Genomic DNA, 25,665 nt, shown 5'->3' with positions numbered 1-25,665 from the left:
CGGGGGTCTGCAGAGCAGGGGTTCAGCCGAGTTGCAGGGTTAGCCCAAGCAGCAGGAAAAAGTCCCTGGCAGGAGGTTGTATTCAGGGATGGAGTCATTTTCCCGTGAATCGTAGAATACCAGGTTGGAAGGTACCTCAAGGCTCATATGGTCTAACCTTTCTTGGCAAAAGCACAGTCTAGACAAGATGGCCCAGCACCCTGTCCAGCTGAATCTTAAAAGTGTCCAATGACAGGGAATCGACCACTTCCCCGGGGAGATTATTCCAACGGCTGATTGTTCTCATTTTGAAAAATTTTCCTCCTGTGTCCAACTGGAATCTCCCCAGGAGTAACTTGTACCCATTACCCCTCATCTTTTCCGTGTGAGTCCTTGTAAAAAGGGAATCTCCATCTTCTTTGTAGCCATCCTTTAAATACTGAAACATGGTGATAAGGCCTCCCCAAAGCCTTCTTTTCTTAAGGCTGAACAAAGACATTTCTTTCATCCTTTCTTCATATGGCAGGCTTCCCAGTCCTTTGATCATCTTTCTAGCCCGTCTCTGGACCCTCTCCAGCCCGTCCACATCTTTTTTGTATAGCAGGGACCAAAACTGAACACAGTATTCCAGGTGTGGCCTGACAAGAGCTGAGTAGAGTGGGATAATGACTTCTTTATCTCTGCTGGTGATGCCCTTGTTGATGCGACCCAGCATCCTGTTGGCTTTCTTTGCCATAGCAGCACACTGTTCACTCTTGCTGAGCTTGTTGTCTACCCAGTCCCTTTCCACAGAGCTGCTCCCCAGACAGGTAGATCCCAGTCTGTGCTGCAGCCCTGGATTATGTTTTCCCAGTGTCCCGGTTTGGGGTGAAGCAGAGCCAAACCTCTGTTCAGTGAGAGGCTCCTGCTCACACCCGTTGCTGTGGCACCCAGGGTCCCTGACTGGGTTTTTTACCCCATGGAGGGGCTGCACCTGTGGGGAGGCGTGGACAGGTTCAGGTGACCCAAACTGACCAATTGGGTGTTCCAGCCCATCCGCCATGGTCAGTGTAACAGCTGAGGGAGCAAAGGGGTCAGGTTTGCTCTTCTCCAATGGCTCTTTCTTCAGTGACTGATGCCTGAGGAGGACCCCGTCAGCTCATCTGCCTTTTGGTCCCAGTCAGTGTGTTCCAGTTCCCATTTCTCACTGAGTCCTGTCTGGAACTTTCCCAGTGCCTGCCAGTGACATCTTCCTAGGAACTTGATCTGGTTTTGTATATTTTTATTTATATTGTATCTATTTCATTATTTTCTTTTTTATTTTATTATTAATATTTCATTAAAGTAGTTTAGCTTTCTCTAAACTCACAATCTGTTATCTCTCTTCTTCCTCTCCTTGGAGCGAGAGGTAGGGGAGAGCATCTGTTTTCTTGTCATTGGCCAGCCTGGCCCAAACCACGACACCCAGGTGCAAGACCTTACACTTGTCCTTGTTGCTCTTCATAAGGTTCTTGTTAGCCCACTCTTCCAGCCTGTCCAGGTTTTTCTGCAGAGTGGCTCTCCCTTACAAAGTGTTCATTTCCCCACTCACTCTGGTAGAGGTGAGGGGAGGCAGCCACCAGTTGAAACAAACTGAACATGAGAAATAAAATCTAGAAAGATTCTCGAAATGGCAGGCAGAACCCCCCAAAGCAAACCAGAAAAGCCTATGCCATTTCCAGTGAGAGGGAGTCAGTTCCCAGGGCTGGCGCCATCCCGAGAGTATGGCAGGCAGATGCCCATGGAGCCACAATGGGTCCAAACAGAGAGTGGGAGAGAGCCAGTGCCTTTCCTTCCTTCTCCCCTGTATTTCTCCGACTGCAGAGAACAGTCAGCAAATGAAGCAGGCACTGATCTCAGAGCAAGAATTTAATCATCCAGCCTTTTCTGGTTTTGTTATACAGTCAGAGCCCTTCAAAGGCAGTTTAATAAAACAACAACAGAAAAGGAAAATAACAATAATAATGACACATGTCACTCTCACCGCTCGGTGAATTGGTACCTTCCTGAGCAGTGATCGTGGATTCCCCGCCCCCAGGTCAACCCCCATTTATATACTGACCATAACCTCTATGGTACAGAATATTCCATTGTTCTGTCTATGCTCCTTCTTTCAGCTTCCCATAGAAGCTGAGGAGTCCTTGAAAAGTATAAACATTGATTAGCAACAACTAAAAAAATATGTATTATTGACATTCCTTTCACAACAGTCACTAGAAAGAAAATTAACTCTTTTTCAGCTGAAATCAGGACAATATATATATATATATTTTTAACAAGAGTTTGAAAAACTAGATTACACTTTTGCAAAGTACTCTCAGAAAAAAAAATAATCAGGTATTTTAGTCATACTAGAAAACATATAGATTCTTTCATGCTTGTTTAAACCTGCCGCATTCAAATAATGCAGCAACTTTATTAAAACCTACATGACAGAAAGAATTCTCCATCTCATTTTTGGTAATAAAATGCAGATTGCTTTAAGGAGACAGAGTTTTATACTTATTTACTGATGATCATGAAGAGTGTTAGCAGTTACTGGTTAAGTTAAGCAGACAAGTTTTAACAGTTACCTGTTTAGCCTGGTTGGTAGATTTCCAAAGATACTGTTTTCCATTTACTTTTCTGGTGCTTTTCTTTGAATAAAATGTTAGAAACCATGCTTAATTTTATAAAAACATCATGGAAGACATGGTATTAGAGAGGCCTTCATTTTCTGTGTGAATACTAAAGAGTACATCTGACTAGAAATTAACCGTGGAATTAGACACAAAATATGAGAAAAGTACAACCTGAATGCACGTCAGTTAATGAAGAAGCAATTTGCCATGCAATATCCACAAACAGAAACATAACATTTTGCTATAGAAACCCTATCAGCGAATCCACAATATAGTGGGAGTAGCTGAAAGAATCTTACATGGTTAACCATCTATCATGGTTATTTTTACCGTTCCTAGCAATTTTTTACATTCTACTAATAACTCAAATATAATAAAAATTGCTATAAACTATAAAATGTAATATTAGCTGATGAAGAACAGGAAAGCCTGTGGCAAAAACACGTCAAATATCTTACAAATAAATGGTAAAGTAAATTAGAACATAGCTCACAGGTTGTTATATTAATAAGCTGTTGATGTTTTGGAACAAGAAAGCAGGAAGAGTAGCTTTGCAAATTAGTTTCTACTGTAAACCTACTCTGTTATGTTAGGACACTCTGTGAAAAAAATGGCTTATTTTGTGGACTGTAATACTGAATGATCTCTGATTCTATACTTCCTGCGTTCAGAGAGCAACTGCAGCCGAGCTGAATAACTGCACACAGCAAACCCAGCAGCACACCCATGGGAGACATTAAATCACAGGAAATCAGAGCATCGTCATGGAACCATCTCAAGAACAAGTACACTGCGGACCTATTAAAGCACGGTTATAAATAAGTTTTCTACTGCAAAGGAATAGTTAAAACTGAAGATGTTGACCATCATAGCCACGAGACTGTTTCTGGAATTATCTATGGTAGTCGATGTACATGAACAAAATTAAGAGCAGGTTAATATATCCATGGTACCTAACTTGTTAAATGACAAGCTAAATAACAAGTACCTTAACAATTAAGCCAAATAAAGTCAACTGCTCAGGGGACTATATCATTGACTTCTTTTGATCCTGCTATCCATTTTACTAACTCTCACATATTAAGCTAAATAGATTGTAAGTCTGTATATAGATCAGTTAAGGCTTATTTTGACATATTATTCTTTTTTTTTTTTTCTTAGTTGAATTAGTAATCTGCTGCCCTGGTAACACATAGAAAAACAATGAAGTTTCTGTCTTTGCATTCTTAAAATAAAAAAGGTGTATCCTCACCTAAGTGGTAGATAAAAACATTATTTATGTAAATGTTCAGTCAGTGTTCAGATATGATAATACAAACATTTTTACCCTATACTTTACATAGTTTTAATTTCAAATATTGGATATTAAATACCTACAGTGAATGGTTATTTGAATCTGATCAAATGCTGAACCCCAACAAAAAGCATTCCATCATCAATATTTATTTATTTTCTAAATCTGCGTTTAAAGTCAGAATAAAAAATTTTGCAAAGTCCTCTTGCACTTACATCTGTGCAGCCATATTAGAGATCATCCTCCTGCCTGGATTTTGGAGCGTGATTTCATATAGCTATGATCCCTGCGTATTACACAGTTAGGAGATATCTCTGAGCTCTACCCATATTTCTTTTTGGATAACTGTTGTCTCTTATCCTGTATTTGGATTTTATAGACTTAGAGGTAGGCTTTAAGTCATGGCTAATGCTCCCTCCCAGATTACATTAATTCTGTATTTACAAGTGCATGATTATATTCAGCAATGTATTTTGATCTGCCTTTTGACCTTTGGACTCTATCCATCCCAGGCACGTGTAAGAGAGTATTACTGCTGGATTTCCAAAGTTTCACAAAAAAGGAGATTCCAGGTTGTTCCAGAATCTCTCAGTTCTTCATCCACCTTCCCCATCTGGGACTGATGGTTTGCAACAGTTGTCCTGTGAGTTTCTGGTGTGGGGAGGGAAACACCTTTTGCTCTTTTTCGTAGAACACAATGAGAGTCCGGTCCATGACTGACTCTTCTCGATTATGTCTGTGCAAAATAATAGTTTAGGCAGAAAAGCTTAAAATATTACTATTGGGTTTTGACAGAGAAACCAAAAGGGAATCTGACTTGCAGAATTGTTTGCGCATAAACACGCAGCTTTAAAACAACTGAAAAGTTAGGAATAACTTTTGGTTCTTATAAAGCTAGAAAATATCCAGTCACCTCTATGTATCATAATATTACATAGCCAACATAGTTGCTTTAAACTACAAAGACATTGCCCTGTAGGAAAACAACAGCCAGCTCACTCTAAGGCAGACAGCGGATCATACAGCTGCTGGGATTTACCTCAGTCCCCTGCAGCCCAACCTTCATTTTAAAAACACAGAAATTTTGAAGTAGGTAGAAGGAAGGGTCTCTTGATGCAAGGAAGAGAAGACAGCACTTTACATCTCAGTAATTTCTAGTGCTTTCCTAACAAAATGAAAAATTATTATGTAAACATTATCACAGGGTAACTTTGATATGAGGGGTTTGTGGGCCAGATAAATAAACTTCAAAGACCAATGTATTTCATTGACAGTGTCTGAGAGGCTGAAGTCTAACTGAGAATGGACATTACCCAACTGACTACCAGATCTACCTGCAAGGATGTGTCATGATTCAGCAAACAGTAAATTGGGTTTTAAAGCTGCCCGTGCAAGAAGAGAAGTACACCGGCCACATGAGGCAAAGCACAAATCCACTAAGGACACTTCCTCCGAGTTCAAATGCATTCAAAGACTTTCATAGGCTAAGTTTCTTTATAGGATGCTTTATGGCTGAGAGTGGCTCTAGCAGCCACCATGAGGCAAATATAAAATCCTTGAAGTCAGCACCAACTATCACGTAAGCCTGGCTAGTTCAAAAGAAATGCTGTCATGTGCCCACAATTGGGTCAAATGTACCCTGCTGCATCCCAGGCGCCAGAACTGGTATTAATGATCATGGAGGCTTGGTTTCAGAAGGGGTATGGTGTGAATCAAACATGGCACAAAGCACCAGGATCCCAAAACTCGTCTTTTCTGTAAAAAGATGGGGACTACAGACAGATCCCACCATTATCAGCGTGACACTTCTTGCTAGCAAGAGTATTTTTCCCATAGTTTTAAGAAACTAATTTAGGAAGTAGCCAATAGGGGGAGCTGGTTTGTTAGTATTTCTAGAATGAATTCATTCCTGTGACAATTTTAAGAAAATCTGTATGGTAAGTTATTAAGGAGTATATACCAGAGGCATTGCATAATCACAATATTGTTTAAGAGATGTTTTGTAACAGAGTATTTATTTCTGGCATCAATATTGCACTGAAATGAAGACTGAGAATTCCCGTCTGGTTTGGCTATTATACAGAAAAGTAATTTATGCTCTTTTATAGACAGCAACGTTCCTGACTTCAGCCAACAGACAAAGCAATTGACGTGTATTACTGAAGTTTTACTACAACAGTCGACTTGGCTATTATTGCACTTCTTCCCTGCAAAAAACGGTCTTCCTGTAATTCAGAAGAAATAGAATATAATAAGACAATGCAGGTCAGCTCTTCCTTTAAGCGAAAATGAAATTACACTTTATGAAAGCAATGCTTTATGGAATGCAAGTGACATGTGAGCCAGATTATCATATCTTTTCATTAGGGAAGAGAGGAGCATCTTTCTGGTGTTTTGGAAACTATATTCTAAATTGATTTGCGAGTGTGCCTTATTCTCTTCTACTCTTTACGTCAGAAGGTGGGAATATTGTTACTAGGTTTATGTGATCTTTCTCAGCAGACTTGCAACTTTTAACATAATACCAATATACAGCATATTATATATCATATCTAATAATGCTCAAAGCTACAGAAGACAAAAATAAATACGCAACCATGAATAAAAGTTACAGCTCTCATTTTACATCTGCAGAACATAAGGACTGAGTACCTGAGGGGAGCATTTCATACCAAATTTATACAGCATTTCAAGGATGGTTTCTTGATCTCACCTTATACGATGCTTTTTTTCAGTATACATTCCTGCAAACTCATTTCACTTTAAATAATTTCTAAGGATTCCCTGAGGGACTCCATGAAAGATGATCCAAGCTCTTTGAAGTCCCTGGCTGATACAAGTCCAACTGCTTCAGAACTGTGAGAGCTTCTGCTGTTTTATATACAAAGTTAGGTTGGCCTAGTCTCCAAAAATTGTTATTTCAAGGTACCTTGATGAGTCATCACAGAATCCAAGTGTAAATTTCTGTGTAACAGGAGGGACAATTATTACATATCACAGTTCGGAATCAGATACTTCTGTATTTGCTGTAAACTGTGCAAACACGGCACTATTCCAGAATGCATAGTAAATTCAACACATTTTTGACTAGCAATGACACTCTCCCTTCCGACTTTCCAATGTCTAAAAGGCTCAAGTCAAATTCCAGCAATGATCTCTCTTGCTTTCGCAGAGAACACAAACAGGTTTTAAATACTTATGGTAAGGACAAAAGCCTTAATGATCTCATCAAAAGTTGCATCAGATGTTTTATCACTCTTACTTCTCCTCCAGCTGGGAGAAAAAGGGAGTTACAAAAAGATATGGCAGAACTCCACCATAAAAGCAATATTCCTTCTAATTAGGGACGAAGCTTCCTAGCGATGAGCATTAAGGATTGTTCAAAAGCTGTGGCAAAGACAGATATAAAGAATATTGAGAAAAAGATACATTATGCATTTCAAACTCTATCTCTTAACTACCTGTGACTAAAACACGCAAATGCGGCTTCACCCCACACAATATTCAGAAATTAAGTATGTCCCCCACATCATTGACGATTGTTCACTAGTTCTGTTCAGCTCAGTAACTCCCTCTCTCTTTTTGCATAAAGCTGAAGTTCCTTGATTTCACATCTGCTTGGCACTATTTTTGATTTCTAGACATAATCAAAGTAGACATAATCTGAGGCAAGAGTTTGAACTGGTTTCCATCTTATCCTGTTAGTGTATTCTTGAAACAATAGCACATCAGTTTGCACCTCATATTTTGCACAGTTTTAGTCTTCATAATTGCAGAAGAAAACTGAAAACCCGTGAAGTAAATGCACTTAATGGTGGTAGGAAAAGTGCAACTTCCGTGTCAGTGGGAAAAGGAATACCAGACAAATCAGTCTTGGTTGCTGCCTTCTACTGAAAGGTATAAATCATAGAATTGTCAGTGTTGGAAGGGACCTTAAAGATCACCTGGTTCCAATCCCCCTGCTATGGGCAGGGACATCTCCCACTAGATCAGGTTGCTCAGAGCCCCATCCAGCCTGGTCTTAAAAACTTCCAAAGCTTTAAATGAGAATTTAAATCATCATTGATGGAGGAAGGATTTGGTACCGAGAGATCTGAGCTGGCTAACTAACGGGATATCAGATGAAATGAAGCATTACCTTTTCAGACCAGCCTCTGCACCAAGGAATACTCAGGCTACATAAAGTGAACACGCGTTTGAAAAGCACTGGAGGCCGGGGGCTCTGCTCAGCACAGCGATTGCTCGGTAGTGCTCAGCAGAGCATGGAAACTTGCTTAAAAGTCCTTTTGCTGGGCAGTAGAGATTCAGCTAAATACAGGGTTGCTTTAATTGCCCGTTACTACTTTGGTGTTGGCTGGTACATAAGCAATGAGGTGGTTCCTTGCCCAGGGATTGTTGTTATTTGTGCTTGTCAGATCTCTTGCCTAGGATCCTGGTCATGGAGAGAACCCAGCTGTGCTGGGAGCTGAACATGATATAGTCCCTTTCTCAAAGAGCTCACATTCCCAACAGATTTTGGCATCTTTACTTTAATATATGGAAACCCCATGGAACTGTTGTGTAACAATATGTCAATATCACCATGGCTGAAATTATAGGCAAGCTACAAGTTGAAAAAACATAAATTCTCTAGGAACCAGATCTTGAATTTGTAATTCACTCCTTTCTCTCTACCTAAACTTAAAATACAGGTGTACTGACTTCTCCAGAGCCCAGCTACTTCAGCAGCAAAGAATGCCTTTGGGGAAGCTCAGCGCATCTGGGGAAACCGAGGAACTGATAGTTCTGCCATGTGTCCTTGTGGGCTACTTGTCTGAATCTGAGTGCTGCTGCTGGGTTTTCTGCTGTGACTACACGCTTTCTTTGCGGATGATGGAGAAGGAGACTAAAATTGCAGATGAAGAGAAATTCCCTAGGGGTCCGAGTTTGTTCAGATCTGTCTGATGCATTTTTCACTTTAGCAGTTTTATATGTAAATAAAACCAGGGTGCTCTTTAAACACAAATTACTTCGGACTCCTTAAAGCCGATATGCCAAACCAACATGAAAATTGGAAATAGAAACTGAATACCCCCGCTCAGTAGGATCTAAGGAGGGATCCAGCAGCAAAGAAACACAGACTTACTTTTTATTCCAACACTGCAGAGGGCACTTTTTGAATCCACTGACAGTCAGACCCAGCAGGACGTGGGGCCAGTTACAAAGAGGGCACAGTATTGTCTAGAATCTCACTTTTGTGTTCTTCTCGCACTGGAGACAGCGTGGGCAAGCCTGTCTACATAAATTAGAGCAGGCTGCCCTGTTCAGGCACTGCCTCACAGGACCAGAACAGCAGCTGGAAATCGATGTGGAGGAAGATTGTAACAGCACAGGGAGCAAATGAAACTGGCTGTACCGTTTGCTTTTATGAAGACCGGGCACTGAAGTTTTATCTGCTTGTAAACAGGAAACAAAACAATAATAGAAAAAAGATAACCTGAGCTAAACAGCTTCTGGAGACACACGTTAAAAAGGCTGGGCTATGTGATGAGGAACATCTATATGCTAGGAGCCATGCAATGATGCACCGCAAGTGATCAGATGATTGTCAAAGCCACTGCAATTAGAGACAGCACAAAAGGGTAAAAATAATACAGAAGGTGGGAAAGGGAGTAGTCTTTAGCTGAAAGAGGCTGGCCAAGATGCAGCAGGGGTGAAAGAGCAGCAAACAGCTATGTCTCCCAGCTAGAGATGGTAATAACTCAGCTGAGAGGATATTACCAAGGCATACAGAGAAAGGCTGGCATTAAAGTGAAAGGATCTGTGGAGATGGTCCTTCGTGCCCAACGTACAAAAGGTGTACGGATACTTCGGCTCCTCTTTAGCATCTGCATCCTCCCATGTCTGCACACCAGGTACCTCTGAGTGAATAATGATTGCTTATTCCTGAAGAAGTCATTTCTGAGTCTCTTTAATCAGTTGCTGTCAGAGGCTCCCAGGCCAAAGAGTCTGCAGGTGGCAAGCACAGCTGGGCCTGTCATGTTAATGTGATCAGTTTTGCATCTCTCTCTGGATGGAGCTGCTTGATCTCCCTGCTGCTGGATGATTTGAGCAGCAGCTCCCTAACCGCAGCTGACATTGGTCAAAGGCATCCATTTTGAGTTTGAACCACAGCTCACCCTCTAATGGTGATAAATGAAGATGTTCCCTGTGCCAAGAGCAAGAGCTGTGACACAGTGGCATTTATATTTCCCCTCTGCCACTGAGGGAGTCCACCTTGAGCTGGAGTCACCCTTCCAGCACCGGTGCCTCTGGCTGGACAACCAGAGCACATCCCCACAGCAGTGCATACTCCACACCATACTGGTCCAAGGTCTTCCATGGATGTCTAGATAACAGGGACCTTGAGAGAGTTTCATATTATATCAAATTAAGTTAATACTACCTGCTGAATGTCCTTATACCCTAGCTAATGAGTGTCCTCATTGCAAGGCTTAATTCAGTTTTCACTGTACCTTTAGAGTTCAGCCTGAAAGCCTCTTTTATTAAATTCTTGCTCTGCTAGTTCGATAGCAAGCCAGTGAAACCACAGTAAGGTTTTAAGTCAAATTGCATAGAGAGGGCAAGAACTGTTCTTCTGTAAATCCAGATAATAAATTCTAGTGGAAACACAGCGTATTAGTCCTTGTCAGGGTAATGGCTGCTGAAGAAATGCTGTGCTGGTCATTTTAAATAGAAGACGAGAGATCCCAAGTAATTCCGCAGCAGCCCGTAGTTCTCCTGTATTATGTCGAGCTGCATTTATGTCCCTCTATTCCAACTCTTCCATTTTAAAAATGGCCTTCTTCAATGAAGTAGCCCATTCTATGTAAATATCAAAACTTTTTATTACTTCATTACACACAATGCTTCTCTAAAGCAGCAGGCATTTTATAGAAACTCACAAGAGACAAAAAAAAACAATTAACCACCCTACAATGCCAGCCACAATTAAGACAGCAGTTTTCCCGTGAAACTCAGCTAGCTCACCAGCTCTCAGATACAAACCTACAGCTTTAAGGAACAGGTCATCTTTCCAATTCAGTAACCGTGCTAAGTTCTCACAGGATGCTGAATATTCAGGGATGCCAGGGGTAGCCAGCCAGCTGAGAGCTGACCTTTCATCCTCAGGTGAAACCCTTGATCTGTGGCGGGGTTCTCACTAAGGGAAAAAAGACCAAGCACATAAAGAAAAATATATGAGCCTCTGTTTATATACTGCTTTTTTTTTACAGCACAGTTCAACTCTGTCACCATCCTCAATAACTTCTCTACTGTTGAGCTCAGTGGAATATTTATTTTATTTTGCACTGCATGAAAGACTGTTTGAAGCCTGAATAGCTAATAAAACTTTTGTCCGTTATTAAGCAGCACCAAGTTCTTCCCTCAGGTTGCACAGGCAAACATTCACATGTTTCAGGATGGAAATAAAGCTGTCAGGGTACTTGTAGCTATCAGCACTCTCCATCCAGGTTATAGCAATGTGTATGTAGGACAGATAGCAAAACTAAACAGGGCTTAAACTGACTTGCAGCCTCTTTTTTTCTACATCAAGAAAATTAAGCAGTGGGCATTAGTTTGCCAAAATCAAAGGTTAACCCAAAACGGGAGTTTAGATTTTGGTCTGTACTCTTAAAGGTAATTTAAGGAAAAGCAGCACTCTATTTCTTGTCCTGCTCCTGTTTACTATCAAAAGATTATTTATTTGGCATCATTAGCAAAAACATACATGTTTTTTACCACTGGTCTACTAGTTTCTCCTTACAGCTCTGGCATCACATAGGAAAAAATAAGTATATTCTAAGCCACAAAGATTTTAACTCCGTCAAGAAGTTATGACTCTGCTATGGAACATCACTGTTTCATACGAATCAGCACATAAAGGTATTTTCACCCAAAGGTGGCTGGTTTTCTTTGTGGGAAGGACACAGTACATGATACATAAACACAGGTATAGACTTTACTTAGGAGAAAGAAGGCCAGAAAGGATACAACTTGCATCCTTGGACATACTGCTTTTTTCGTCACAGGGGGGTGATAGCCTTGTGTGAAATGCGATAAAGAACATGAAGTAGAAACTGGGACAGTAACTGAAGTCATTTTGTTTCTATCTATCTCCTCCGCCTACTGAGCACACCATGCCTGCCTCAAATGGCTAACTTCTGTACACTGAGTCTAAATATTGCCACCCCGTGGTCTGAGAGCACTATCTGCCAGCCCTGCAAACAGGGAATCAAAACACTTCCAGGCTGGGCACTGTATATTCCAATCGTCACACACTGTTTCTATTCCACACCCAGCTTTCTTTCACAGACCCCCGCCAGCAAAAGAAATGGTTCCCTGATGACCCCACTTCCCTCCTTGTACCTTTTCTTTTTTTCTTCAGGTGCCGCAGGCTGCCTCCTCCCTCCTGCAGCGCAGCACGAAGACAGACACATCAAGCAGCACAAGTCAGCAGCAAATACACATCCCTAATAAAAAACTTTTACTGCAACATCACGCAGCCTGGGTAAATTCCCTTTGGTGTGGATGGACAGCAGGAGCAGCGCAAATCCTTTACCCAAGCCAAGCCTTTGTCCCTGCCACATGAGCAGGATTTCCACTGGACTTTCTGTATGGAGTGGTTTCTACAACAAACACGTGAAGCTACACCTTTGTTTCCCTGTGATGGAGGAGGGCAAAATTATCCATAGGCTTAAAGCTTTACTTATCTGTTCTGTCTTTACAGATGAGCAAGTGAAATAGTCAGTGCAGAGAGCCTGACCCTGCAAGGGCAGGAAGAAAAGGTCAAAGACCTTTCTCTTCCCAAGTTTAAAGTCTTCTGTGTCTGGCCAGCACCACAGGTCAGTGAAACCTGTTTCCTTGAGAGAAGAAATGAAAGCAAACTCAGTAAAGTCCAATTTTCTGCCCACCTGAGTTTTACTGAGAAGTCAGAGTCAAAGCAGCAGATAGTGGTCCTAGACCCAGAAGTGCTTACCAGGATTGCTTGGTCTAAACTACATAAATCAAGATCCTCAGTTAATGGCTGAGTGAATCAAAATATCTTTTCAATAAAAAAGCTTCCAATCTCTGTGCAAGGATGGAGAATCCACCATTTCACAAAATGCTCCAGTGACTGGCTGCTGCCACTTTTAGAGTGTTTTGCCTCTTTTGATCTGACTGAGTCTAGCTGACGGATTTTTTTTTATACCTCAGTCTGCTAGACTGGGGAGTATTGTCAAGCCTCCATTTCCCACATAGCTGCTAAACTTAGGTGTCCTCCTCGGGCTGCCTCTCATACCTCAAAGCAACGGGAGACCCTGGCAGGAAGCCCCAGCCAAGCTGCTCCACCAGACATCATCAGAGCACAGAAGCAGCTGCCCCAGAGAGCCAGACCCAAGTTACATCCAGAAAGTGGTACCGGGCCCCTTTCAGAGGCTGCTAGTATGTGCTTCAAAGAGCATGGTGTAGTCCGCCCATTCTAACATTAGGTCATTTTCCAACCTCTAGTAGATTTTGACTTACATACTGAAGTTAATTATCCTTATGTATTGCTTGACAGCCCTTCCGAAGTTATAGTCGTTATTACTGAAATCTCTAGAGAGTCTCGATCTCTATGTGGATGCCTGATGTCTTCTCTTAACTTTGCTTATTCTTGGCAGTAACAGTATCCTGTGACAAACTAACGTGGCTGTTGTAAAACAATTATTACTTTTTTTAGCACAGCGATGATATTGCCATATATCTGCATCTCCTAATAGACCATTATTTTTGTCAAGGGACTAAGCTGCACTAACAAAACAATAGTTGTGTTAACCAGAAATGACATGTTAAAGGCTGCTGAGGAAGACCAGAGAAGGGCAGCAGAGATCCCTGAGAGTACAAGATGACAGATGCCAAAACTACAGGAGACCCCAAGGGGGAGAATAAAAATCACAAATGGTCAGCTACTGGTCACTAAGCAAATGCACTTTTGAGAGTAGAACCAGTTTTAGGACATAACTTGAAAATGTACAGACTTGTGTAAGAACCTATTGCAGTTGCCGAAGATTGGTAGCCTAGGCAGAGCTGTCTTCAGGTTATCTATGACTGCAATGAAAGCAACTGACTGTACAGGATGAATCCTTCGGAATAGAGCTATCTGTTATGCTGTATTGATATGGATGGATTACTTCTTAATTATTAAAGGGAAAATCATCCCTATTGCTTTCGTTTGGTACAGTGTTTCACTGCTTGTGTTTGGTCTGGTGCCCACCCCCTCCCCTTGAGGCTTCCTTGTAATTTGAATAGAATAAAATACAAAAAAAAATGTTTTAAAATTATTTTTTAACTTTCTGTCTCTAAATTTTAATGGTTGGCCCTTTGGCCTCCTGATAGTAGAGAAAAAGAATAGATGTGCCCAGTCTTCCTCTTTACTGTGCGTTATCATGACCGCCCTTTCTTTTCTTTAGAAAGGAAGCAACTTTAAGCTCACAACCAGACACAGAGAGATGCCTGGACTGTAAAGGACCATTGAGCTGAACTGAAGTCAAAAGAACCTTTAGAATTCAACCCATTTGTTCCAAGCTCTGGATCTTTTCCCAAACACACTCCACTTCCTAAACATCTTATGGTGGTAGAGTGGCCAATGCTATGCAGAACAACCTAGATCTGATCCCTTCACCTGTTCCTTTAAGAGCGAGGGAATGCATCTTTATTGCTCCCTGCCTTATACAATGGGCTTCCTAACATTTTATTCATTCTATTGACACCCTGAGCTCTCTGTAGAGATGTCTAGGTCCTTTCTGGGGTGATGGAGTTGATTTACAGCCCATTAAACTGTCTGAAAAAGTGGAGTTTAGCCACCCAGTGTTTATTCCTTCACCTTACAGAAGGAGCAGCAAAAGCTGAGGTGGGAAGGAAGGCAAGAGCCAACCTCTGCCATCTCTCCAGTGAGAGGCTGGAAAGCCAAAGCTCAAGAAACAATTTTGACCCAATATTTCTTGCAGTTGCAGTGAGCAGGGTGGCTCAAGGCAGCTACTCACCACGGAAAAGAAATAGCAACCCAGGAAGCACAGGTTATTAATAACCTAATAGCAAAAGGCCAGCTTCCAGAAAGTTCACTTGTATTCTCTCCAAGATTTCTTATGGATAAATGGCTTTTGAAAAGTCCTCAGGTGGCTGCTCATAAACAGAGCTCATGCTGAAAAGAAATATGGGCTCTTGCCAGTTCCGTACTAATTAAACCTGTTTAATGTTCTGCCCGAATGGATGACAGCATATCTTCCCAGGAATCTAGCAAACCTGGGAAGGCACTGCAGGTATCTGAATTTTGTCTCAGCCCAGCTGTGCTAGTCTTGCTTGCTAGGGGTAAAAGCCTAGTAATGTTGCTATAAACTTCACCTGAAGGTTGATCACTCCTGTGCCCCTGTTGAAATTTGGCAGAAGCAGGGTGCACTTTTCAAGGTGGGAATGTGCTATTGTGGTTTCAGTGAGGATGTTCCTTGACAACCCAAACCAGGCCTTGGAGATTCAAAAGCATTTGATGAAATGTTTCTGCCCCTTTGGGGAATCTTCTGCTGGAGCCATCAAAACACAGTGAGGCACCCTGCAGAAAGCAATGGGAACACTCTTGACAGCCTTCCTTCCTGTGATTCCTAGCCCAAGAGCAGCTCCCTCAGGAGTCTGGGACTCTGTAAACAGATATGTGACTTGCAGCTTCAAAGCACATGTCTTTATACAACTTATTATTTCTTTTTAAGAACAGTACAAACCGGAAAAAATCAAGTCTAATTTTGTGTTACTGCCACATAAATACAAATCATTCTGTTGGGTTTTTTTATAGTTGCACAACCTGATCCACTACGTGGATAGCTCTGCAAAGGTCAGCATAAAGATGGAGATTTTGAAAGGAAGCTTCCAGATATTTTTTGCCCAGGTCTCCAAAATCTAAGGCACCTTGCTCTGTTTGAACCTCTCAGCCAGATCGCGTGGATAACCACTCAATTAACCCTTCACCACTAATAGGAAACCTATTCAGGTTTTCTGTTTTTTAAATGAGGGTCCGAATGAAACAGCTGAGCATAGACAGATAGGAAAAAAAAAAAAAAAGTCTCTGGGTTTTTAAAACAAACAAACAAAAAAAAAAACACACCAGAAAAAAGAAGGGAAGGGAGATGAAAAATCTACTAACCCAAATCACCATTTCATGCCAAAAGGGCAATGTCAGAGTGAGTGGATACCTATACAGTCCACACACTCTCCATCCTTCCCTTCCTTCTCTTCCCCACAGAGCCCAAATGCTGTACAATATGTGGGCTTTCAGGTAAATGGCAAGGCTTTCAACCATGAGGAGTTAATACAGAACACATGCATGGCAAATTGTGTTACCTGGTTTGGTAAAATCCTGGGTTTTTGTTACAGCCTGGACTATAATTCAACAAAGTATTCACTTTGGCTTAGCAGGTTTTGATGTTGGTCTCACATCTTTTCCAATAAGATAGTCTGCAATGACATAATTAGTAGAAGATAAAAGGCGGAGCCTGAACTTTGAAAGTCAAAAAAACTTCCAGTCCCTGTGCTGCAAAATCAGACCTTCAGGAGTCCAGCTGGTGGGTCACAGGACAATCCCTCTCAACCTCCCCCTGACAAAACCTTCCCAATGCCACAAGCCTAAGCCATGTGGCCTGAAGCCTAAATGAAATTGCTTCTGTAAGCAATTTTCACCTGGGAAAGCAAAAGGAGGATAGGGGTAGGAGACGTTCTTGCCTGCCACCTGCATAGGCTTCTACAGTTCAGCCCAGCTACGCGATGCCACGCCAACACTTTTTGTGGAGAGCAGAGCTCTGTGTGGCCTCGGGGGTGACCAAAACTGCCAGTGGCACCCAGCAGACTGGGTTACTCCAGTCCAGCACCCAGCACGGGGTAGGCTGCTTCTAGCCATGGGCAATAGTGCACAGCTGAGCACTTGAGTAGAGCACAGCAGAGTACTTGAGCTGGGGTAGGACAGGGCAAATCCTCCTCCTCTCTGCAACCTTTATGTTCCATGGTCCCAGGAAAAAACCTTGTGCACTGGCTTTCCAGTCTTGCAAAGTGTTTCCCAAGCCTTCTCTGCAAAACTGACAGAGGTCTAATGGAAAATGAGCACAGCTTAGTGTGGGCGGGTGGATCTGTCCCTGCACACAGTCATACCACCCTTATCACTATGGTATCCAAGCTGCAGTCCTAATCCTTTTTAAGTTTTTGTACATAAGCCCAGAGCTTCAGATGCACATATTTAAAAATAAAACCAAATAAACAAACCCACTGGAAGGGAACAAAATAAATTCAAAGTCTCCTGGCTTTCAAATTAACCTGTGATTTCACAGTTTAATTAGCCCATCGTAAGGTGCTACTGAATCTGCTCCAAAAAACATTCCCAAAGGAATCCCCAGAGTTTAACATACAGGTTCAAATTAACAGCTAATGCAAAATATTTGGCTTGAGATAGCAAAGACAGAAATGAATTTGTGGACAACACACAATAAAGAAGCTTTCAAAAACATTTAAAAAGCGGAGGTGAGCCTCCTCTAAGTGCCAAGAGACATGGCCAGGATAGTGTGGTCTCACCAGATTTGACATGTGCAATAGTCCACGAAGTCGATAAAATTACTTTAAACTAGTGACAGTACTTATTGCAATTCACGTTTTTGTGAAAAAGTAACCCAGCATGAAGACAATCATTAACCTTGTGCCCAACCAACAATACTTCCAGCCTCTGCTATTGCAAAACCAGAAGACTGGGAGCTGAAACAGAATGAGGAGAAGAGAGGAGATGTGCATTAAGGGCCCTTCAAAGCTCATTTTATTTCTATGACTCGCAGATGCATGATTACCACTTGGTTTCTCTGCCCAGGGGGCAGACAGTTTCACTTTATCTATGACTATTTCATGTATGGAAAACTCAGAGTGGTGTCTTACACCCCTCAATTTAAATTCAATAAAAATATTCCTAAAATATACACTAGCTCATCACAAACACAGAGCCAAATTCTTTCCACGGGTTCTCAGAAAATGTCTGGTGTGCATAAGGAAGAGAGCCTAATACACATTACATGATTTATTAGAATGGCATCAAATTATGATTTGTTCCTCCCTTATAAGTATTACAATACAGAGTTTTACAAAGTTGCCTTATGAAACATTTTTGCAAAGACAAAGTAATTCTTATCTTGTTAATTAAAAAAGAAACAAAGAAAAAATTTACAGACAAAAGCTAGACACTGCAGCATGAAGCCATGTCCTGGATAAATGGAGCCTCCATCAGCTCAAAAAGAAATTCCTATTGCATTAAAAAAAAAAATAAACAAAACTGAGCAGTATTAGCTACAGATGAATGCTGCACCCTTTTTGCCAAGCAGCTGAAGGTCACAAGTCCAGCCCAGCAGCAGCACTTAACTTTAATGGATACTATTTGTCTCACACAAGGCTGGTGTCATTCCACTGGAGAATGAAACCCGGGCTGGGAAAGTCAGCCCTTGCGATTGACTCCACCTAAACGCACGTTGTACATTAACACGAGTCTACTCAGCTGGCTACACTTAACTGCAGTGCCTGTGATGTGCAGAGCTGGCATCCAGGATTGCCCCTAGAAGGCACCTCAGGCAGCGGGATCATCTCCACAAGGCAGCCAAAATCATTCTCCAACGCAATAGGAATAAAATTTCCTTTCAGGTTCGTCTTGTTAGAGTGGTGTCTAAGCTACCCGTGCCCTATGCAAACACCTTTGGTTATACTAAAATAACATGTAATATCAAATACTGACACCCCTCTCCAGCAGCCTGAAACACACATATCATACTCTGAACTTTTAACACTTCCCTGACTTTCTATTTTTGAACATCGGGGAGCCTCAAGGGGTCAGTGAGCTGCTCCCAAAGTACAGCTTGCTCGTAAGCGTTTGTAAGTTTGTAGCTGTATGTTCGTGCCTCCCACCACAACTCTCAAAAAGACTCACTATTCAGACATGGAAAAGAAAAAAGATAACATTACTTTTCATCCTGGTGGAAACGATTGCACATGGGAACTTTTCATCCTAGGAGCTAAACACAGAAAGGCTTTAGTTATAAATATGCTAAGCAGCCATATCAGGCCAAGTAGAAGGCTTTGTCCAGCTCCCAGCAGAGGGTTAGGATGAAGCCCTCAAAAAAAGGCCTTTCATCAAAGTTTTCATCAGAGAGAATTTTTTCTCTCTCAACTTTTTTTTTTACTATTTAATTTTCCCCTAAATAAGTTATTTTTGACATGTACTAGGATTAAACTCTCATCCAGAGAAAAAAAAAATCCAAACACCTGCGTCCCAAATCCTTTTCCTTCCTTTCTTGTGATTTCACCTCCTGAGCACACCCACCAGTATCATCACTTAGGAAAAGCCAAACACATTTTGGGCAAACGTTTACTAATATTTTGGTCACAGTTTTACAGTAAAAATAAGTTTTCCAACAAACTCTATCCTTCATTTACATCCTTACACACAGCTACAAGGAAAACCACAGCTGAAGCAACAGTATCAACATATCGTTGTGGGGAGAAACAAATAGAGGTCCCTTCTGCTCTCTGCTAGATGCAAGCAAGCATTAACTTAGAGATCCAGTAGTGACCACAGCACTCTGCACAGCCACAGGCGTTCGCCATTTGGGAGGAATGCAAGGCCCACTTGGAATTAAATCTGGCAAGGGATGTCAAGGACAATAAGACAGGCTTCTTCAAGTACATCAGTAGAAAAAGGAAGACTAGGAAAAATGTAGGCCTGCTGCTGAATGAGGTGGGTGCTCTGGTGACAGAAGATGTGGTGAAGGCGGAATTACTGAATGCCTTCTTTGCTTCAGTCTTTACTGCTAAGGCCAGCCCTCAGGAATTCCAGACCTGGAGGTAAGAGAAAGAACCTGGCAAAAGGAAGACTTTCCTTTAGTCGAGGATGATCGGGTTAGAGATCATTTAGGCAAACTCAACACCCACAAATTCGTGGGCCCTGATGGGATGATAAGGGAGCTGGCAGATGTTATTGTGAAGCCACTCTCCATCATCTTTGAACAGCCAGGGAGAACAGGAGAGGTGCTTGAGGACTGGAGGAAAGCCAATGTCACTCTAGTCTTTAAAAGGGGCAAGAAGGAGGACCCAGGAAACTATAGGCCAATCAGCCTCACCTCCATCCCTGGAAAGGAGATGGAACAGCTCATTCTGGATGTCATCTTTAAGCATGTGGAGGAAGAGGAGGTTATTAGGAGTGGTCAACATGGATTCAACAAGGGGAAATCCTGCTTGACTAATCTGATAGCCACCTATGATGGCATGACTGGCTGGGTAGATGAAGGAGAGCAGTGGCCTCCACCTTGACTTCATCAAGGCTTTTGACATTGTCTCCCATAACATCCTCATAGGTAAGCTTAGGAGGCATGGTCAGATGAGTGGACTGTGAGGTGGATTGAGAACTGGCTGAATGGCAGAGCTCAGACAGTTGTGATCAGCGGTGCAAAGTCGAATTGGAGGCCATAACTAGCGGTGTTCCCCAGGGGTCAGTACTGTGTCCAGTCTTAACATATTCATCAATGACCAGGATGAGGGGACAGAGTACACTCTCAGCAAGTTTGCTGATGACACAAAACTGGGAGGAGTGGCTGAGACACTAGAAGGCTGTGCCACCATTCAGCAAGACCTGGACAGGCTGGAGAGTTGGGTGGAGAGGAATCTAATGAAGTTCAACAAGGGCAAGTGTAGGGTCCTGCATCTAGGGAGGAATAGCCTTATGCACCAGTACAGATTAGGGGTTGACCTGCTGTAAAGCAGATTTGCAGAGAGGGACCTGTGAGTCCTGGTGGACAACAGGTTGACCATGACCAAGAGCCAGCAGTGTGCCCTTGTGGCCAAGAAGGCAAATGGTCTCCTGCAGTGCATTAAAAAGAGTGTGGCCAGCAGGTCGAGGGAGGTCATCCTCCCCCTCTACTCTGCACTGGTGAGGCTGCATCTGGAGTACTGTGTCCAGTTCTGACCTCCCCAGTTCAAGAAAGACAATGAACTACTGGACAGAGTCCAGCAGAGGGCTACAAAGGTGATCAGGGGACTGGACCACCTCTCTTACAAGGAAAGGCTGAGAGACCTGGGTCTGTTTAGGTTGGAGAAGAGAAGACTGAGAGGGACCGCATCAATACTTATAAATATCTAAAGGACAGGTGTCAAGAGGATGGGGCCAAACTCCTTTCAGTGGAGCCCGGTGACAGGACAAGGGGCAACAGGCACAAATTGGAATGCAGAAAATTCCATCTGAATATAAGGAATGAGGGTGACAGCACTGGAACAAACTGCCCAGAGAGATTCTGAAGTCTCCTTCTCTGGAGATATTCAAAACCCTACCTGGATGCATTCCTGTCCAGCCTGCTCTAGGTGACCCTGCTCTGGCAGGGGGTTTGGACTAGACAATCTCCAGAAGTCCCTTCCAACCCCTGCCATTCTGTGATTCTGCGTGAACACATCTTATGACAGGATCTTGGTCTTGGATGTTAAAATATCAGTTCCGAAGGAAATAAGTTGAAGTTCTGGTAGCATTGTGTCCTGGAAACAGAATTTTGCACAGCAAATGCAACATAGTGAATGCGTTCATTTGCACAGGAGGTCTTAGGTCCAACAGTTTCATTACTGCAAGATATAAAGTGTTTTCAAAATAGCTTAGGTTCAACTGTACTCACTAATAAGTTGGAGTTATATTTTCACACTGCTTTCAGAGTCACAGTATCCAGGCTATTCTTAATTAGCTCTTTTCTAATTTATGTTAACATAGATAGTGTTTCTGCAACTTTTTCTTTGCTTATAGCTTGCACATTTCCTTTTGACTATAGTGAAATTGTAGTCTCAGTGCAATGCCTGAGTACTCGTAAATCCATACGCTTCTAGAGCTCCTAGAGTCTGCTGTATTATTGCAGTTTCTGGGTGTCATAGACCATGTATGTTATTTTAACTTATAGCTCAGCCATTTCTTCATTAAAAAAAGAAAAAAGTCCATTCCTAACTGTATTTTGAAAGCCAGACAAAAAGAAGTCAACCAGAAAACCAAGAAACCGCAGAAATACGGAGTTTGATGCACCAGTGCACGCTAATCATCTTTGAAAAGTGTAGACTATGATGAAAAAGTTCAGAATACAAAAGGAATAATGTATAAAAAATCCAACAAAGCATATCAAAGCAATGGGAATGAATAAAGCATAATTTAAGGTGAGGAATAGGGGAATGACTCATCTGTATACTGTGAGAGAAAGTGTCACACACACACTTCTCAGCGGCAAAGAAAGATGCTCAGACCTCAAGCACCCAGCCCAGAAGCTGCCTGCCCTTCTTAGCAATTTCTCTCTACAGGCAGTGTGCAGCAAAGGGAATCCCACCCAGCACAAGGGACTAACCTGCACTGAGGTCAGAGCAGTTGATGCCGCAGGACCACACGTGCCCCTCCGGAAAAAGACCTCAGATACACGTTGTTGCCTGTATTCACAGAATAAAATACTTCGTGCTGACAAAACTTTTTTCAAGATCAATGTGATGTATGTATAGATATAACACAGATTCCAGCACGTACACATAGATATATGTATGAGCTGAAAAAGAACTCAGAATCTCTGTTTCTGTTTAGCTTTTTGTTTTGGGTGGGTGGTTGGGGGGGGGGGGGGGGCTGTGAGTGGTGGTGACGGTACAATTTTAGGTATTAGAGCAACAAAACTACTTTTCTCCCAGGCTCTTCATCTCGCAACAGCAGAAAAGAAAAGGCGAGTGTGCAGACTTCTTTGGCGTTGTTCTACTGTTGTAGAATGTTCTCAATTCCTTAAAAAAAGCTAGTAATATTTCATCTTTGTTGAAAATGAATTAACTATTGAATTTAATTAACTGAATGAATCAATGACTATGTAAGGTCCCTTATAAGAGGGATTCTGAAATAAATATCTCTTACTGGAAGATTTTTAAGCCATTTTTGCTTAGCCATGTAGAGTTAATGTGCTGCAGACCTGAAAATATATTACATTGAATTATACTAGCTGTGTCACAGAAGCAACAGGGAACTTGAGAATATGACTGATAAGCAGCTAGACAGTAGGCTAATAGACACCCATAGTTCGTCAAAGGTCTAATGAGGGCTACACAATGTAACTCTGCTACCTTAATAGGAAAATAATCAGATGCAGCATTTAAAGTTGCATCGCATCTAAAGAATGCCTAATGCTGCCAGCTGCAGGAGTCTGAGTTCATGCTCAGTGGATAAGTTAATTAACCAATTTAAAACCTCATGACGGACGTATTAGGGAAGAAAATCACTGAAAGCAGGCTGAGGAGACAGTGTCTAAGGGCCTGATCCAATGTTATAAAGAAGAGCTGCAGTCCTGGAATTGGTACGTCTGGGCTCCTGCCTGGCGAGGCCCAGGGTGGGCCACGTGGTCCCCGGCACACAGCCGTGCATCTCTGACCCAACGCATTACCCAGGTTAAAAAAGCTCTGCTGAGCCCCCGAGCCTGAGCAAGGCACAGCAGGGCTGATGCCAGAACGAAGGGGACTGTAAATAGGCAGGAGCTGCCAGTGGTAGTCATTGCATGAAGGAGATGCCTCAGAGGGAAGTGAGGTCCACGGGAGCCATAGAGATGCGGGGCAGCCAGGAGCATCCCATGAAAGAAGGCGCCCAGGGCAGCGCACGGGGACTGCCAGGCATAGTAAACAACCTGTGTACTTAACAACCACACAGAAAATTCTCCAACACTATCTCCAGTACTTCTTGTGAACTTTTCATCTGTTGAAGAAAGATGCAATCAGCAGCCAAAATATTGTACAGGAAAATATTATAAAAACTAGATATGAGGTGGCAGAAAAACTGCGAAAAACTCTCTTACAGGAGTCCATGGTTTCTCAGCCCTAACAACCATCATCTGACACGGTTCAAACCGGATGAAAACTGAAATGCTGACTTCGCTATAAGGAAAGAAATTAAAAGAGGTGACTGACTTGCAGTCACTTGGAAACAACAGCTTGAATGCCAACTGAAAGAAGACAGAATAGGTAATGCTGCAATTATTACCTCCAATACAGAAAATAATAAAGCAGCAGACAATAAAACATTAACGCAGCTAATTTTTTAAGAAAGGAGAGTAAGAAGCTGCTAAAGGACAGAATGGCAAAGGCTAGAATTTTGAGGAGTTAGAAATTAGCACATTTATAAACATGCCCTATTGCAAAAAGCAGATACTGCAGATGTCATGATTTTTTTGAACCACAGTCAATCTTAAGCAGCATGTGTAAAGAAAATGCAGACATAAATATTCACACATCCACAGTGCCTGAATTTCTTTCTTATCAGGGAGTAACCCTGCCTTGAACTGCACACATTTAGCAGAGGCATACAATAACTGAACAGCACTGCAGATCAATCAAGGATACAGACAAATCTTTCTTCCATGGTTCTGCAGTTTTAGAAAGAATTCGGAGTCTCCTGGGGTTGCTTAATGAAAAGGCTTCTCAACCTGTTAAATCTCTGAGACATAATAAGCTGTAGGCTTTAATACGCTCCATAAAAAATAATTAACAGGTTTTTTTAAAGATTATTTTGGTTTTTTCCTTCCCAGCTTTTGCACCAGACTTTCTGCAGATTTCAAGATTTCTGGTCAAAAGGATAAAATCCCTTGCCAGCTGGAAGATTAAATATATCTTTAAATATTCAATAACATTAATCCTACTTTGGAAAAGCAGATATTCTTTCCAAAAAGCACACAACAATTTCTAACTTCATTCAAGCAAGTACTCCAAATGGATTGCAAAGAGAAAGCATGTATTTTCTAGAAGAAGCCAAGCATCATGTCTCCGGGAATAGACTAAATATGTTTTGATTAAAATCAGCAGGATGTGCAAGTTGCTTCTCGCTTTTGAGTAAGAGTCTTAACATCCCACCAATGGGGTGGAGTGACAGACCAAGAGAGCCAGGAACACAAATCACTAGAATTAAAACAATATCAAAAATATTGAAATGCAAAAGAGATATTTTATACTGGAAAATGATTTATTCAGTGCTGTAGCTGAAACAAAAAATGTACTTACATAGAAACGAAGAATAAACACTGCAAGATCACAGTCACAGTCCACATCTTCTCTGTTAACCTACACCACTCAGCAGCTCGAACCATTTCATGGTGTTGTTTTTTCTGATATTGATATTCCCCTGAAACAGACACAACATGGAAGAAAGAGCCTGGGAGCTTTTCCGTGCTATTTTATCCATCTAAAATTCTTAGTGAAAAACAAGAGATGTGGAAGAAAAGCTAGGTTCATTATGTCATACCTACCACCTCATGTGGAAAAGCCTTTCCAAAATGCAAGCATGAAATGAAGCAAGCCCCTTCCAAACCATTAGTGTGCCCATAGCTGCAATTTGATTTGTGCAAAGCAAGCCTGCCTAAGGCCAGAGAAGATCCAAGAACTAAGAAAGTTAGTGATGATGTATAAGTCTTCCGTGGAGCCCAGTCTTAAGCTAGGTCCAAAACAAGTACTACTACTGGCAGGGAGCTGAGATCTCTTCCCCGCACCATCCAGCCCTTCCCCTACTGAGAACAAAGGCTCTGCTCCACACACAGCAAAAGTCTGGCCCTTCCCCAACAAGTGTTTGCCAGCTTTTGTTCTCCTTATCAAAGGTTGGAATAAAATTAAGTGAGGAATAATACTTATTTAGTTCATCTACTGCAAATTGCAATAAAAAGGAGCTCCTTTCCATCAGCCTACTCA

Source organism: Larus michahellis, chromosome 2, assembly GCF_964199755.1.
Source record: "Larus michahellis chromosome 2, bLarMic1.1, whole genome shotgun sequence".
Classification (NCBI taxonomy): domain Eukaryota; kingdom Metazoa; phylum Chordata; class Aves; order Charadriiformes; family Laridae; genus Larus; species Larus michahellis.
This window is presented reverse-complemented; position numbering follows the sequence as displayed.